This window comes from Pan paniscus, chromosome 9 (assembly GCF_029289425.2).
Source record: "Pan paniscus chromosome 9, NHGRI_mPanPan1-v2.0_pri, whole genome shotgun sequence".
In the NCBI taxonomy this organism is placed as follows: domain Eukaryota; kingdom Metazoa; phylum Chordata; class Mammalia; order Primates; family Hominidae; genus Pan; species Pan paniscus.
The window spans coordinates 21203988-21213310 of record NC_073258.2 but is presented as its reverse complement, the minus strand read 5'-3'; positions in this window follow the sequence as shown (position 1 = coordinate 21213310).

Sequence of the window (9323 nt, the reverse complement as noted above, 5' to 3'; positions counted from 1 at the left end):
GGCACTGAGTCATCAGCCTCACAAGAACCAATTGAATCTGTTTCTTGCCCTGCTTTTGCCAATTAGGCTAGTGAATATAATTTCCTAATTTATCAAAATACAGCACAGATCAATGAAAAAATAGTATGAAAGAAGAATTGCAATTTCCATAAAAACTAACATGAATGATCAAATGGAAAATAAAAGCAGGTTCCAAAATTATTGTTAGTTTAGTAGGTGTGAGTCTTCCAACTCTACAAGATTAAACAAAAATGAGCAATATTGAGCAATTTCCTAAGACAGAATGCTATGCATCTGATGCTAAGATCTACACTTAAACTAATTCAAACTGCAAATTATAGACAATGATTGATAGATACGCTTTCAGCCAGACAGAGCAGAATTCTATTTGCTGAACCCTACACAAAGGATTGTTCTACAGTCTAGTTCTATTACAGTGAATGAATTCTAGGTAAAATTGAAATATTCATGTTACAAATGTATCCTTTTGTATAAATACTGATTAACAGACATTTTCAATTAATCTATCTACTTACACTCCTGAATATATCATTAAGTGGGCTTTTCATAGCAATATCTATCACTTTTTCTACTGTTTGTTGTATAAATATATACTGAGCATCTTCTATTCTCTAGCTTGCATGCCAGACACTTGGGAGTCAAAGTAAACATACCCACATTCCCAGAGCGCACAGCCTGTGAAGGAAGGACACTAGCACAGGAAAGACTGCCTCCCAGTGTGACACATGCTATCCAAGGATTGTGTTTGTGGCTCAAGGGTGTTCAGAGGAGAGGGTATCTAAAAATTCCAAGTTATCTTGCTGCCATCCTGAAGAGGAATGCCACACCCAAGCACCCAGCTGAAGCAGGACAACATGATTTTAATAAATTAGAGAATATTCACGCCAGGCGCGGTGGCTCACGCCTGTAATCCCAACACTTTGGGAGGCTGAGTGGGGGCAGATCATGAGGTCAGGAGATCGAGACCATCCTGGCTAACACGATGAAACCCTGTCTCTACTAAAAATACAAAAAATTAGCTGGGTGTGATGGTGGGTGTCTGTAGTCCCAGCTACTTGGGAGGCTGAGGCAGGAGAATGGCATGAACCCGGGAGGCGGAGCTTGCAGTGAGCAGAGATCGCACCACTGCACTCCAGCCTGGGCGACAGAGTGAGACTCTGTCTCAAAACACACACACACACACACACACACACACACACACACGAATATTCACCAGGTGGCTACTCATGCAAGAAAACAATATCAGCAATGGTTTTATAATTGATGACTGAATAGGCTGAACCTTACAACAGCCCTCATTCTATAGTACAACAGCACACCAATGCAAAATTCCTGAAAGTATTTTCAAGAGACCCTGCAGGTGCTTATTACCCTATGTTCCAGCAGAAGAAGCCCTTGCCTTCAGGCAAACCCAATTCAGCATCTAGAAATCCCAGGATAGGTAGGGAAGCAGAATGTGTAAGTACTAGAATGGGAAGAACACTGGACTTGGTTTCAGGGATTTGGGATTCTCAAGCTGACTGCATGGCCAACATGAGTCACGTGCTCATTCCAGGAAAGCCAAGCAGATAGTGAGGTTATGGGATTGCCCCAGTCTGAAACTGTGCCATTTGTGCATTTGTGCTCAGGTATCTCTTTTCAGAATATGTGGGTAAAGTGTGAATTTACCATAACCATAGGCTGAAGATAACTAGTGTTGTGATCCAGGCCACAGGCCACCTGAGAAATTCACATCACTACACACTGACAATAATCACAGTAAGCATATATTCTTCTCACCTATGTGGCAGTGCTCTAGAATCCAGAGACTGCTGTGATGCTTGTTCTATATGATGGTGTGGTATCAGTTGGGCACCATTATTGTCAATGTATCAATGCTGGATATAGATATAGGTGGAATTGGTTTGCTGTTATCTAGCAGTGACAGCAGAGTATAGAAGAAGAAATCTCAATGCTCATGCCCATCATATTGGTCCAATTGTTCTGAAACCTTGCAGGATGCAAACACAAGGAAGGAGAGAAGAGACACAGAAGATCTCATTTCTAAGTGTCTATGTAGAAGTGAGTGGATCATGGAAGGCTTTGTGTAATAGGTAGAATTTTAACTGATGACTATAATTGACCCAGCATTATTATTATTATTATAATTGTACCTGCTGTAAATTTTGCCAGTCTGTAAATTTGCTGTAAATTTGCTGTAAAATTTGCTGTAAATTTGGACAGATGGAAATGGGGAAAGAAATAATTTACAGTGGCACTGTTAATAATAGCATAGTTTTTTAGGGAATGGTGAAGAATTCATACATGAGTTTTATTCCTTGTGTCTCCCACTCCATGTATTTTGGTCATGGTGGCAATATTCCTCTTATATAGAATCATAAGGCTAGAGTGCTCTGAATAATGAGCATTATCTTTTGTGGCCTTGAAGTGATAGGGCTTGCTGTTAGGCTTGTGATATTCATAGGAGTGAACTCTATAATAATATAAAGTCCAGAGAGGGCCAGGCAGGTCAGGCCAACAGGACAAGCCACAAAGTCAATTCCCTTCTCTCCTCACCCTCCTCACAGGGATATGTCCAGCCCTCCAGGGTCAGAAGGCATGGATAAAAATACAAAAAAAGGTGTGGGGGTTAGGGGAGAAGAGAGAAGCAATGGAATGCAGCCCCTTCTCTGGAGCAGCATTTTTACCTGCAAAAGGCCTACATTGGGAGTAAGGGAGATAGTTAATCTTTGAATTAAATTCACCATTGTAATTGTCACATCAAAATTTAAATCTAAACTCTGCATAGCCTTGATATGGATGTCCCAAAATTCCTATTCAAATTCTGTGTTGTCTAGAACCTCTTTGTAACGTAATTTCTATAGTGACTTGACATTTTTAAATCCTGGTAAACATGTGAGAGAATAACACATATCAACCTCAGACGTTCTCAAATTGAAGAAAGTTGTCATTCCCATTCCAGGTGTGCAGGCACCCTTGCCTTCTTATCAAAGACATGTACAATTATTGGTGAGAGTAGAGATGCATGATTCAGCCTTGTGTCTGTAAAAGTGTATGTATTCATTTTAAGAGTTATTGGAAACAAATATGATAAAAATTTAATATGTGCTTAATTTTGTGTTGGGTTGGTGAATGCAAATTATATTACCTTCTACCTATGTACTCGGTTTACAAACTTCCTTCCAGCATACCCCATGTCCTCATTCTTGGTGACTTCAATATTCTTGGAGTGAGTCCACACAACAAACCAGTCTCTCAGTTGTTTTTAAGTTTTCATTCAGAATTAATTGTAGACTATTAAGAAGTTACTAAAATAGTACAGAGAGTTCCTGTATGCCCATCAACCAACCCACAGTAATACTGACTTTTTAATTGAATGTATTATCAAAACCAGGAAAATGACATTGGTACCATCCAATTATCTACACTACAAATCTTATGAGGTTTCACCAAATATATACAGTACAATCTTACCAAATTTTACCAGTGTTTGCATGCACTCATTTTTGGAGTGAGATATTTCTCTATGTTTCATTCCATAACATTTTGTCACATGTGTAGATCATATAACCAGAATGACATTGAATATAGAAGTGTTTCCTCACCATAGAAGATTTCCCCTGGGTTCCCCCTACTGCCACACCCACACTATTCTTCTTCCCAAATCCCTCTAATCACTGTTCTATTCTTCATCTCTATAATTTTGTCATTTCAAAAGTGTTACATAAATAGAATCATACAGTATCTAATCATTTCACTTTGGCTTTTTTCATTCAGCATAATGTCCTCAAGATCCATGCAAGTTTTTGCAAGTATCAGTAACTTATTGCTAATTTTTTATACTACTGAGTAGTGTTCCATTGTATGGATGTACTATGCTTTGTTTCATTATTGGTAAGTGGAAGGATATTGCTGTTTTTTCTAATGTGACATTTAAAAATAAAGCAGCTATAAACATATGTGTACTTTTTTAATTTTTACTTTAAGTTCTGGGATACAGGTGCAGAACGTACAGGTTTCTTACATAGGTATACATGTGCCATGGTGGTTTGCTGCACCTATCAACTCATCATCTATGTTTTAAGCCTCACATGCATTAGGTATTTGTCGTAATGCTCTCTTTCCCCTTGCCCCCCACCCCCGACAGGCCCTCATGTGTGATGTTCCTCTCCCTGTTGCATGTTTTCTCATTGTTCAACTCCCACTTATGAGTGAGAACATGCAGTGTTTGGTTTTCTATTCCTGTGTTAGTTTGCTGAGAATGATGGCTTCCAGCTTCATCCATGTCCCTCCAAAGGACTGAACTCATTCTCTTTTATGGCTGCATAGTATTCCATAGTGTATGTGTGTCACATTTTCTTTATCCAGTCTATCATTGATGGGCATTTGGGTTGGTTCCAAGTCTTTGCTATTGTAAATACTGCTGCAATAAACATGTGTGTGCATGTGTCTTTATAGTAGAATGATTTATAATCCTTTGGGTATATACCCAGTAATGGGATTGCTGGGTCAAATGATATTTCCAGTTCTAGATCCTTGAGAAATCTCCACACTGTCTTCCACAATGGTTGAACTAATTTACACTCCCACCAACAGTGTAAAAGCGTTCCCATTTCTCCACAGTCTCACCAGCATCTGTTGGTCCCTGACTTTTTAATAATCTTCCCTGTGGCTGGTGTGAGATGGTGTCTCATTGTTTCTATATGTATTTCTAATGATCAGTGATGATGAGCTTTTTTTCATATTTTTTGCCACAAAAAATGTCTTCTTTTGAGAAGTGTCTGTTTATATATATCCTTTGCCCACTTTTTGATGAGGTTGTTTGTTTTTTTCTTATAAATTTGTTTAACTTTGGCCAGGTGTGTTGGCTCATGCTTGTAATCCCAGTACTTTGGGAGGCCGAGGCAGGTGGATCACCTGAGGTCAGAAGTTTGAGACCAGCCTGGCCAACATGGTGAAACCCCATCTCTACTAAAAATAAAAAAATTAGCCAGGCATGGTGATAGGCGCCTGTAATACCAGCTACTCAGGAGGCTGAGGCAGGAGAATTGCTTGAACCCAGGAGGCGGAGGTTCAAGTGAGCTAAGATTGTGCCACTGCACTCCAGTCTGGGCAAGAGAGTGAGACTCCATCTCAAATTTAAAAAAAAAAAAATTTGTTTAACTTCCTTGTAGATTCTGGATATTAGACCTTTGTTAGATGAGATCGCAAAAATTTTCTGCTATCCCGTAGGACATCTGTTCAATCTAATGATAGTTTCCTTTGCTGTGCAGAAGCTCTTTAGTTTAATTAGATCCCATTTGTCAATTTTGGCTTTTGTTGCCATTGCTTTTGCTGTTCCAGTCATGAAGTCATTGCCCATGCCTATGTCCTAAATGGTATTGGCTAGGTTTTCTTCCAGGGTTTTTATCATTTTCAGTTTTACATTTAAGTCTTTAATCATTCTCGAGTTAATTTTTATATAAGGTGTGAGGAAGGGGTCCAGTTTCTGTTTTCTGCATTTGGCTAGCCAGTTTCCCAGCACCATTCACTAAATAGGGAATTCTTTCCCCATTGCTTGTTTTTGTCAGGTTTCTCAAAGATCAGATGATTGTACCTGTGTGGTGTTATTTCTGAGGACTCTGCTCTGTTTCATTGGTCTATACCTGTGTGCTGTTATTTCTGAGGACTCTGTTCTGTTTCATTGGTCTACATATCACTTTTGTTACCACTACCATGCTGTTTTGGTTACTGTAGCCTCGTAGTATAGTTTGAAGTCAGGCAGGGTGATCCCTCAAGCTTTGTCCTCTTTGCTTAGGATTGTCTTGGCTATATGTGCTCTTTTTGGGTTCTACATAAAATTTAAAGTAGTTTTTTTTTTTTTTAATTCTGTGAAGAAAGTCAATGGTAGCTTTATGGGAATAGCATTGAGTCTATAAACTACTTTGGGCAGTATGGCCATTTTCACGATATTGATTCTTCCTATCCATGAGCATGAAACTTTTTTCTTTTGTTTGTGTCTTCTTTTATTTCCTTGATGTTGTATTCCTAGGAATTTTATTCTCTTTGTAGCAATTGTGAACAGTAGTTCATCATGATTCGTCTCTCTGCTTAACTATTATTGATGCATAGGAATGCTGGTGATTATTGCACATTGATTTTCTATCCTGAGACTTTGCTGAAGTTGCTTATCAGCTTAAGGAATTTTGAGACTGAGATGATGGGATTTTCTAAATATACAATATTGTCATCTGCAAATAGAGACAATTTGACTTCCTCTCTTCCTATTTGAATACTCTTAATTGTTTTGTATTGGCTGATTTCCCTGGCCAGAACTTTCAATACTATGATGAATAGCAGTGGCAGAAGAGGACATCCTTGTCTTGTGCCACTGTTCAAAGGGAGTGCTTCCAGCTTTCACCCATTCAGTATGATATTGGCTATGGGTTTGTCATAAATAGCTCTTATTATTTTGAGATACGTTCCATCAATATCTAGTTTATTGAGAGTTTTGAAGGGGCCAGCCCCTCCACACCTGTGGGAGTTTCTCTCAGGTGGGACAAGGGACTGAGAAAAGAAATAAGACACAGAGACAAAGTATAGAGAAAGAACAGTGGGCCCAGGGGACAGGCACTCAGCATGCGGAGGACCCGTGCCGGCACTGATCTCTGAGTTCCCTCAGTATTTATTGATCACTATCTCTACTACCTCGGTGAGGGGGATGTGGCAAGACAATAGGGTAATAGTGGGGAGAGGGTCAGCAGGAGAACATGTGAGCAAAGGTCACTGTGTCATAAATAAGTTTAAGGAAAGGTCCTGTGCTTTGCTATGCACGTACACAAACATCTCGGTGCATTAAAGAGCAGTATTGCCACCAGCATGTCTCACCACCAGCCTTAAGGTGGTTTTCTCCTATCTCAGTAAATAGAACATACAATCAGGTTTTACACTGAGACATTCCATTCCCAGGGACGAGCAGGAGACAGATGCCTTCCTCTTATCTCAGTTGCAAAGAGGCCTTTCTCTTTCACTAATCCTCCTCAGCACAGACCCTTTATGGGTGTCGGCTGGGGGATGGTCAGGTCTTTCCCTTCCCACGAGGCCATATCTCAGGCTATCACGTGGGGAGAAACCTTGGACAATACCTGGCTTTCCTGGGCAGAGGTCCTTGCGGCCTTCCGCAGTGTATTGTGTCCCTGGGTACTTGAGATCAGAGAATGGCGATAACTTTTACGAAGCATACTGCCTTCAAGCACTTTTTTAACAAAGCACATCCTGCACAGCCCTAAATCCATTAAACCTTGAGTCAACACAGGACATGTCTCTGCAAGCACAGGGTTGGGGCTAGGGTTACAGATTAACAGCATCTCAAGGCAGAAGAATTTCTCTTAGTACAGAACAAAACAGAGTTTCTTATGTCTACTTCTTTCTACATAGACACAGTAACAGTCTGATCTCTCTTTTCCCCACAAGTTTTTAGCATGAAGGGATGTTGAATTTTACCGAAGGCCTTTTCTGGATCTATTGAGATAATCACGTGGTTTTTGTCATCAGTTCTGTTTATGTGATGGGTTACATTTACTGATTTGCGTATGTTGAGCCAGCCTTGCATCCCAGGGATGAAGCCGACTTGATCGTGGTGGATAAGACTTCCATGTGCTGCTGGATTCAGTTTGCCAGTATTTTATTGAGGATTTTTGCATTGATGTTCATCAGGGATATTGGCCTGAAGTTTTCTTTTTTTGTTTTGTCTCTGCTCAGTTTGGTATCAGAATGATGCTAGCCTCATGAAATGAGTTAGGGAGAAGTCCCTCCTTTTCAGTGGTTTGAAATGGTTTCTGAAGGAATGGTACCAGCTCCTCTTTGTAACTCTGCTAGAATTCGGCTGTGAATCTGTCTGGTCCTGGGCTTTTTTTGGTAGGCTATGAATTACTGCCTTAATTTCAGAACTTGCTATTGGTCTACCCAGGGATTTGACTTCTTCCTGGTTTAGTCTTGGGAATGTATATGTGTTCAGGAATTTATCCATTTCTTCTAGATTTTCTAGTTTATTTGCGTAGAGGTGTTTATAGTATTCTCTGGTGGTAGTTTGCATTTCTGTAGGCTCCCTGGTGATATCCCCTTTATCATTTTTCATTTTATCTATTTGATTCTTCCTCCTTTTTTTCTTTATTAGTCTAGCTAGTGGTCTATCTATTCTGTTAATCTTTCCAAAAAGCCAGCTCCTGAATTCATTGATTTTCTGAAGAGTTTTTCGTGTCTCTATCTTTTTCAGTTCTGTTCTGATCTTAGTTATTTCTTATCTTCTCCTAGATTTTGAACTTGAATTAAAAGACAAAGTCTGTGTCTTTTCATTGGTCTTGCTTCTCTAGTTCTTTCATTGTGATGTCAGGGTGTCGATATTAGATCTTTCCTGCTTTCTCCTGTGGGCATTTAGTACTATACATTTCCCTCTAAACATTGCTTAACTGTGTCCCAGAGATTCTGGTAAATTGTCTGTTTGTTCTCATTGGTTTCAAAGAACTTTTTTATTACTGCCTTAATTTCATTATTTATCCAGTAGTCATTCAGGAGCAGGTTGTTCAGTTTCCATGTGGTTGTGTAGTTTTGAGTGAGTTTCTTAATCCTGAGTTCTAATTTGATTGCACTGTGGTCTGAGAGACTGCTTGTTATGATTTCCATTATTTTGCATTTGCTGAGGAGTGTTTTACTTCCAATTATGTGGCTGATTTTAGAATAAGTGCTATGTGGCACTAAGAAGAAAGTATATGCTGTTGATTTGGGGTGGAGAGTTCTGTCAGTTTCTATTAGGTCCACTTGGTCCAGAGCTGAGTTCAAATCCTGAATATTCTTGTTAATTTTCTTTCTTGTTGATCTAATATTGACAGTGGGGTGTAAAATTCTCCTGCTATTATTGTTTGGGAGTCTAAGTCTCTTTGTAGGTCTCTAAGAACTTGCTTTATGAATCTGGGTGCTCCTGTATTGGGTGCATATATATTTAGGATAGTTAGCCCCTTCTTGTTTCATTGATCCCTTTACCACTATGTAATGCCCTTCTTTGTCTTTTTTGATCTTTGTTGGTTGAAAGTCTGTTTTATCAGAGACTAGAATTGCAACCCCTGCTTTTTTTTTCTTTCCATTTGATTGGTAAATCTTCCTTTATCCCTTTATTTTGAGCCTATGTGTGTCTTTGCATATGAGATGGGTCTCCTGAATACAGTACACCTATGGGTCTTGACACTTTATTCAATTTGCCAGTCTGTATCTTTTAATTGGGGCATTTAGCCCATTCACATTTAAAGTTAATATTGTTATGTGTGAAT